The sequence below is a fragment of the Monomorium pharaonis genome, unplaced genomic scaffold (genome assembly GCF_013373865.1).
Source record: "Monomorium pharaonis isolate MP-MQ-018 unplaced genomic scaffold, ASM1337386v2 scaffold_398, whole genome shotgun sequence".
NCBI classification, from domain to species: domain Eukaryota; kingdom Metazoa; phylum Arthropoda; class Insecta; order Hymenoptera; family Formicidae; genus Monomorium; species Monomorium pharaonis.
The window spans coordinates 8,174-16,483 of record NW_023415690.1 but is presented as its reverse complement, the minus strand read 5'-3'; the positions used below and the strand labels follow the sequence as shown (position 1 = coordinate 16,483).

Genomic DNA, 8,310 nt, shown 5'->3' with positions numbered 1-8,310 from the left:
CTTGTCATTATTTGAATTCAATTATTTTTCAAAACATGTTTGCGCAACAAATACTACGAGTAATTTTTTGCAAAAACTAAGTCCGTTTGAGATTGATAAACTTCTATATGAAAAACGAATGTATAATAAATCACAGTGTTTTATTTCAATAAAGTATATTATATTAGAAAAAAAAGAACAAAGTACAAATTAAAATGCTAAATGATAACAACTATAAAATTATTACTTTTAACATTCATATAGTATGCTTTCCAGCAAGACACAGTGTAACACAGTGTCTACTAGTGTGCATGAGACACTGATATGTTCTTTCTCACACTGTGTTACACTGTGTCTAGCTGGAAAGCACACATAGGCAAATAATGATTCTTTTTATTTACAAATATTACATGCACTTGTAATTTAAATGTAATTTGCCGAATTGAGAGCGTGCCGTAAAGCACGAAAAGCCGGTAACGCAAATAATTGTACAGAAAAACCGCACGGTATATATTCATATCATTTTATTAATAACTTAAATACAAAAAAATATTTAGGCGAGAATTTAGCGAATTATTGAATAATTCGTAATTTAATAGCTCATTTGCATGCAGGTCAATCTTTTAATCATTAATAATATTTTGTGCATGTAATATTACTTCAAGAATCTCGAAATATCTGCTTCGATATATAATGATCGTTGTTACAAATATTTAATGGTATAAACTAATTCCGCTTGTGATATCAAAAATATAAGATTGCAACGAAGCTCTATGAAATAAAAAAAACAATAAAGTTCACTTATCAGATGATATATATAAAATGTAAAATGAATTACTTGGCGTTTACTTATTTCTACAATATTGTAGCCATGACTATAATACCTATGCATATTACACGTCAAATATTTTGGTAAAAAAACTTGCTCAAGTATCCATATCCCTTTGCTTCACAGTGATAGCCTGATATATGGTCAGCATTCGTTTTTTTTTTTTTTTTAAGCAAATTAAAGTTTGCATAGAGGTTCAGAAGAAATCTTCCCTCCCACGGGTACGACCTTGTCGTGGTGGGAGGGCTCAGTACCCCGAAGGCTTGAATGCCTGTGGGGGAAGCTAACTGTACCCATTGCACTTATTAAGTTTATTTTTTATTCCTGCACTGCTACACTAGTGCAATAAGTAAGAATGAGAAAAAAGATATTTGTCTTATTCTAACTTATTGCACCAGTGCAGCAGTGCAGGAATAAAAAACAAACCTATTACGTCGTTGATCGTAAAATTGTGGTTCGTCGCGCCGTGTTAACGCGGTTCGGGAGTGCCGACCGATTGAATTGAAAACGAACCGTAGCCGGCTCGTCGTGTCGCGCGTTTGCTTCGGGAGTGTCGTTCAAGTAAATGGACTAAAAGGGCTGTCTAATTAGTTCTACGCGCGATCGTAGTATATTCGGTTATTCGCGAGTGTCCTGTGCAACGAGAGGAGGAGGAGGCCTGGGAAAGGCATTGGGCCCCGGCAGAGCAACTTTGGGGTGAGTATTATTATTTGCATAGAATTATTAGTTTTCTTTCTATTCAATTTTTCCTTGATAAATTATAAAGAATATAACGTCACGTAAAGTTTTACACAACTTTAATTTTATAAACTCTTCTTTTCTTTCGAAAAATATTAATTATACAATGATTATATAAATAATCGAAAAATAAAAATTTTAGACCCGTAACAATTATCTCTCATCTAATATTAATAGTCGCGAGCTCTGTTTTAATTTGAATTCAATTTGTACTTAATGAACACAAGTACAGAGTTGCAAGCCGTTTTTTTTCAATATTAAATGTTTATTTCTGTCGTGGTTTAATTTAGACTTTGCATTTGTTTGTTATAGAATCATCGTAGCGACGTTGCTGAATATCTCTGCCGCTGCGCATCGATCGGTGAGTGATGAATAAACTTTTAAAATTGGAGTAATAGATCTGTGACAAAATTGTACTTCATATATAATGTAGAAATGTTTGCTATAATGCTGCAATAATAAATAACATTTAGATATCATATTTATTTCATGGATCTATTGCTTTAAAGTGGATTGACTAAAACAGATCAGGATTTAACATTTAATCCTGAATGAATGATATACATTAACTTATCATGCATATTTAATTTATTAAATAATTTTTTTCGACGCCGTTGCAGTCTCGGCGAGGGTTAGGTATGTGTTCAACATCATCAAATATAAATTACAAGTATAATAAAAAATATATAATGTATCTTGCACGTATGCGCACAATTAGAAACTGCGCGCCGTTTCGTCTCTGATAAATTCCGTCAAATAACTAAAATAGAATAAAATAAATGCCGATCAACTAAATTTAACTATAAACTTGAAATGTTTTAAACTCCCTTTTAAAATTTTATTTCTTTCTGGGGTAATAACAGCCGCTATAATTAATCATACGAATAGGTAGAAATATTAATATATAGAAATATGTAAAAAATAAATAGGTATTAGAAAATAGATAGAAAACGGATAAGAATACTCTATGTAAATAGATACGAAAAAATTATGTAAATGCTTTTTTTAATTTTATAGAAACAATCTGTGTAATTAAAAATTATATGATTGTTGTTGTTATAATGTTATGTAATTAAAAATTATATACTAATGCCCGATATATTACAGGAAATCAGAACATGATATACGATAATACATCACAATTTATTAAATTAGCGTGTTAAATTTATATACTTTTCACTTTATATTTTCTTAATATTTTAATGTTTGTTCTTAATTTTCTTCTAATTTTGTTTTTAAACTTTTATTCTTTGTTTATATCTTTATTCTTTAATACCAGAATATTTAATACAAATGGTGAATTTTAATATTGTTGTATTTATTTCGTCGCTTTTATGTAATGTGGTGAAAATATATTGTAAAATGTATTGTAAAATATTTTATAATTTGTAATTTATTAATTTTATTTTTAATATTTAATATGAAATAAATTCTAACTTATATAAATTGTAATAAATATATTGTAAAATTATACTGTATTCTTTATGCATTTGCTGTAAATTTATTTTACTATGTTGTATTATTGAATTATGTAACAAAAAATAACAATAAATAAAGAAAACACATTTAAAGAAAGAGGACCGTCTACTAGAATCGACGGGGGTGGTGGAGGGCTCTACAGGTTGATCCGGTTTTTACCGAGTAAAATTTATTAGAAAATTAACAATTAAAAACATAATCTTTAGGTAGAAATGTTGTCATTTATCCTGTAAAATTTCAGTTGGGAAAAACAGATCAAATTTAGAAAACAAAATATATGCAATCACAATATATACGGTAAAAACAAACAATTATTATAAAAAAATGTACATTGCTTGATTTTTACTTGGCGATTATCGACGACAAAAAAAATAAAAAATAAAAAATACACAGTTTAAAAGAGTAAAAAGGACCGCCTGATTAAAATGTCGGCGGGATTGCCATACCCATCAATCATATAAAAGATCAATTTTACAACAGTTGCAATAAAGTTGCTTTTTTTGCTGAACGCAGCCATATATTAAATTGTATTATCTCTACGGGTTTTCGTAGACATTGGTTATGTAGTTTCAAAGTGCACGTTTTATACACGTTGAGGCGCTAACAGACGGAAACACTTGAGATGACGGAATAATCTCAACTTCTGAACTTCCGACTTCCGAAAGTTCCGAGTTCCGTTTCCGAGTGAGTTCCGAGTTGCTACGTCGAATCGATCGAATGTAGCAGAGTGCAGTCAAATACACAACCAGCAAGTTGTTGACAGCAACGTTAGTATATTTTTCTGTGCGCAGAGGCCACAACCGAAAATGGATTTATATCTTAAGGGTTCCTTCTTATTATATGTAGCATTATATTAGTGTATGTACAGGGGCCACAACCTGTATGTAGTACAATTAATATAACGCTACATATCACTGATATAAATTTTCAATATATTTGTCACATCAATAACGCCATCTACTAATAAGAAGGGAGTTGACAATGGTACTCAGAGGCGCTCCTCTCGGGCTCTTGATACCCGCTCTGCGGATTCTTTGGGCTCGGGGTCGGGACGCGTCCTTCTCTTGAGTAGACCTGATCGGCGTTCTTTCGATGTGACATTGTGTCTGAGATTAACTCGGACTAAGTACACTAGACCAACGACCCAGTCGAGCAGGAGTAGTTCATTAGTCTGTGGCTGAACTGCTCTGAGCTCTTATTCTAGGCGTACGTGGCGTCCCTTCGGGGAGAGTGCCGCAATTGCGTCTATACTGCAAGTTGCCCGAAGGAGAGCTAATGTAGTCAGAGAGTAAGCATGTACTCTCGCTCTCCTAAGGAAACGTGCCCTTGCAGCGAAGGTTTAACAGCTGTCCTGGCTTTACGAAGTCCAGTGCGGCGGACTGGTGTTCGTTGTTGGGATTCACAGATCCTAGTGGCCTGAGAACCACGTCGTATGGGTGTCACGGAGGCTGGACGTTCCTTTGGGTAAACTCTTGAGGGGGTATCATTGTCGGGGAGTGATGCGCAATAAAGACCTCTCGTAGGTCCACTAAGCCTCTCACGACCAAGTCACCCAGCTACCTCCTCGTGGTAACTCCGGTAACGCTCCGATTCGTCGGGCGGCTGAATGCTGTGGTGGCGCTTAAGGGCACTGGGGTTGCGAGTCCCTTTGCCTCTATTATATAAGAGACTAAAACTTATTTCGCCGCGCGCCTTACGTCGTCTCGTGTTCGCGACTTGCTTTCCCATGCCTCCACACTTCTCGTTCCTGCGATGCCTCTCTCAAGGTATCTATCCGCGTCGAGAGCGTCAAGCGATCGTCGCAATCATTTGGTCCTTCCCCTTCTTCGATGTCTCTCTCAGGACATCTATCCGCGTCGAGGGCCTCCATCAAGGTGCTCGTCGCAACCAATTACTCTTCCCCCCTTGAAATAAAAAAATAGAAGCATTTTAAATAATTTCACAACAAAGTATTTTGGAAAATCGCGTGTAAATTAACTTAAGAAACTAAAGCTTATCTCGCCGCGCGTCTTACGTCGTCTCGTGTTTCGCGACTTGCTTTCCCATGCCTCCACACTTCTCGTTCCTGCGATGCCTCTCTCAAGGTATCTATCCGCGTCGAGAGCGTCAAAGCGATCGTCGCAATCATTTTGTCCTTCCCTTCTTCGATGTCTCTCTCAGGACATCTATCCGCGTCGAGGGCCTCCATCAAGGTGCTCGTCGCAACCAATTACTCTTCCCCCCTTGAAATAAAAAAATAGAAGCATTTTAAATAATTTCACAACAAAGTATTTTGGAAAATCGCGTGTAAATTAACTTAAGAAACTAAAGCTTATCTCGCCGCGCGTCTTACGTCGTCTCGTGTTTCGCGACTTGCTTTCCCATGCCTCCACACTTCTCGTTCCTGCGATGCCTCTCTCAAGGTATCTATCCGCGTCGAGAGCGTCAAAGCGATCGTCGCAATCATTTTGTCCTTCCCCTTCTTCGATGTCTCTCTCAGGACATCTATCCGCGTCGAGGGCCTCCATCAAGGTGCTCGTCGCAACCAATTACTCTTCCCCCCTTGAAATAAAAAAATAGAAGCATTTTAAATAATTTCACAACAAAGTATTTTGGAAAATCGCGTGTAAATTAACTTAAGAAACTAAAGCTTATCTCGCCGCGCGTCTTACGTCGTCTCGTGTTTCGCGACTTGCTTTCCCATGCCTCCACACTTCTCGTTCCTGCGATGCCTCTCTCAAGGTATCTATCCGCGTCGAGAGCGTCAAAGCGATCGTCGCAATCATTTTGTCCTTCCCCTTCTTCGATGTCTCTCTCAGGACATCTATCCGCGTCGAGGGCCTCCATCAAGGTGCTCGTCGCAACCAATTACTCTTCCCCCTTGAAATAAAAAAATAGAAGCATTTTAAATAATTTCACAACAAAGTATTTTGGAAAATCGCGTGTAAATTAACTTAAGAAACTAAAGCTTATCTCGCCGCGCGTCTTACGTCGTCTCGTGTTTCGCGACTTGCTTTCCCATGCCTCCACACTTCTCGTTCCTGCGATGCCTCTCTCAAGGTATCTATCCGCGTCGAGAGCGTCAAAGCGATCGTCGCAATCATTTTGTCCTTCCCCTTCTTCGATGTCTCTCTCAGGACATCTATCCGCGTCGAGGGCCTCCATCAAGGTGCTCGTCGCAACCAATTACTCTTCCCCCCTTGAAATAAAAAATAGAAGCATTTTAAATAATTTCACAACAAAGTATTTTGGAAATCGCGTGTAAATTAACTTAAGAAACTAAAGCTTATCTCGCCGCGCGTCTTACGTCGTCTCGTGTTTCGCGACTTGCTTTCCCATGCCTCCACACTTCTCGTTCCTGCGATGCCTCTCTCAAGGTATCTATCCGCGTCGAGAGCGTCAAAGCGATCGTCGCAATCATTTTGTCCTTCCCCTTCTTCGATGTCTCTCTCAGGACATCTATCCGCGTCGAGGGCCTCCATCAAGGTGCTCGTCGCAACCAATTACTCTTCCCCCCTTGAAATAAAAAAATAGAAGCATTTTAAATAATTTCACAACAAAGTATTTTGGAAAATCGCGAGTAAATTAACTTAAGAAACTAAAGCTTATCTCGCCGCGCGTCTTACGTCGTCTCGTGTTTCGCGACTTGCTTTCCCATGCCTCCACACTTCTCGTTCCTGCGATGCCTCTCTCAAGGTATCTATCCGCGTCGAGAGCGTCAAAGCGATCGTCGCAATCATTTTGTCCTTCCCCTTCTTCGATGTCTCTCTCAGGACATCTATCCGCGTCGAGGGCCTCCATCAAGGTGCTCGTCGCAACCAATTACTCTTCCCCCCTTGAAATAAAAAAATAGAAGCATTTTAAATAATTTCACAACAAAGTATTTTGGAAAATCGCGTGTAAATTAACTTAAGAAACTAAAGCTTATCTCGCCGCGCGTCTTACGTCGTCTCGTGTTTCGCGACTTGCTTTCCCATGCCTCCACACTTCTCGTTCCTGCGATGCCTCTCTCAAGGTATCTATCCGCGTCGAGAGCGTCAAAGCGATCGTCGCAATCATTTTGTCCTTCCCCTTCTTCGATGTCTCTCTCAGGACATCTATCCGCGTCGAGGGCCTCCATCAAGGTGCTCGTCGCAACCAATTACTCTTCCCCCCTTGAAATAAAAAAAATAGAAGCATTTTAAATAATTTCACAACAAAGTATTTTGGAAAATCGCGAGTAAATTAACTTAAGAAACTAAAGCTTATCTCGCCGCGCGTCTTACGTCGTCTCGTGTTTCGCGACTTGCTTTCCCATGCCTCCACACTTCTCGTTCCTGCGATGCCTCTCTCAAGGTATCTATCCGCGTCGAGAGCGTCAAAGCGATCGTCGCAATCATTTTGTCCTTCCCCTTCTTCGATGTCTCTCTCAGGACATCTATCCGCGTCGAGGGCCTCCATCAAGGTGCTCGTCGCAACCAATTACTCTTCCCCCCTTGAAATAAAAAATAGAAGCATTTTAAATAATTTCACAACAAAGTATTTTGGAAAATCGCGTGTAAATTAACTTAAGAAACTAAAGCTTATCTCGCCGCGCGTCTTACGTCGTCTCGTGTTTCGCGACTTGCTTTCCCATGCCTCCACACTTCTCGTTCCTGCGATGCCTCTCTCAAGGTATCTATCCGCGTCGAGAGCGTCAAAGCGATCGTCGCAATCATTTTGTCCTTCCCCTTCTTCGATGTCTCTCTCAGGACATCTATCCGCGTCGAGGGCCTCCATCAAGGTGCTCGTCGCAACCAATTACTCTTCCCCCCTTGAAATAAAAAAATAGAAGCATTTTAAATAATTTCACAACAAAGTATTTTGGAAAATCGCGAGTAAATTAACTTAAGAAACTAAAGCTTATCTCGCCGCGCGTCTTACGTCGTCTCGTGTTTCGCGACTTGCTTTCCCATGCCTCCACACTTCTCGTTCCTGCGATGCCTCTCTCAAGGTATCTATCCGCGTCGAGAGCGTCAAAGCGATCGTCGCAATCATTTTGTCCTTCCCCTTCTTCGATGTCTCTCTCAGGACATCTATCCGCGTCGAGGGCCTCCATCAAGGTGCTCGTCGCAACCAATTACTCTTCCCCCCTTGAAATAAAAAAATAGAAGCATTTTAAATAATTTCACAACAAAGTATTTTGGAAAATCGCGAGTAAATTAACTTAAGAAACTAAAGCTTATCTCGCCGCGCGTCTTACGTCGTCTCGTGTTTCGCGACTTGCTTTCCCATGCCTCCACACTTCTCGTTCCTGCGATGCCTCTCTCAAGGTATCTATCCGCGTC

General features: G+C 39.2%; 1 long non-coding RNA gene across 1 annotated transcript; it reads left to right on the top strand.

Moving 5' to 3' along the window:
• The first annotated feature begins 1,395 nt into the window (after positions 1–1,395).
• LOC118648362 lies at positions 1,396–2,303 on the top strand. The gene is made up of 2 exons (XR_004965259.1): positions 1,396–1,504; positions 1,859–2,303. It is a non-coding gene; the product is annotated as an uncharacterized LOC118648362 (long non-coding RNA).
• Positions 2,304–8,310: the final 6,007 nt, after the last annotated feature.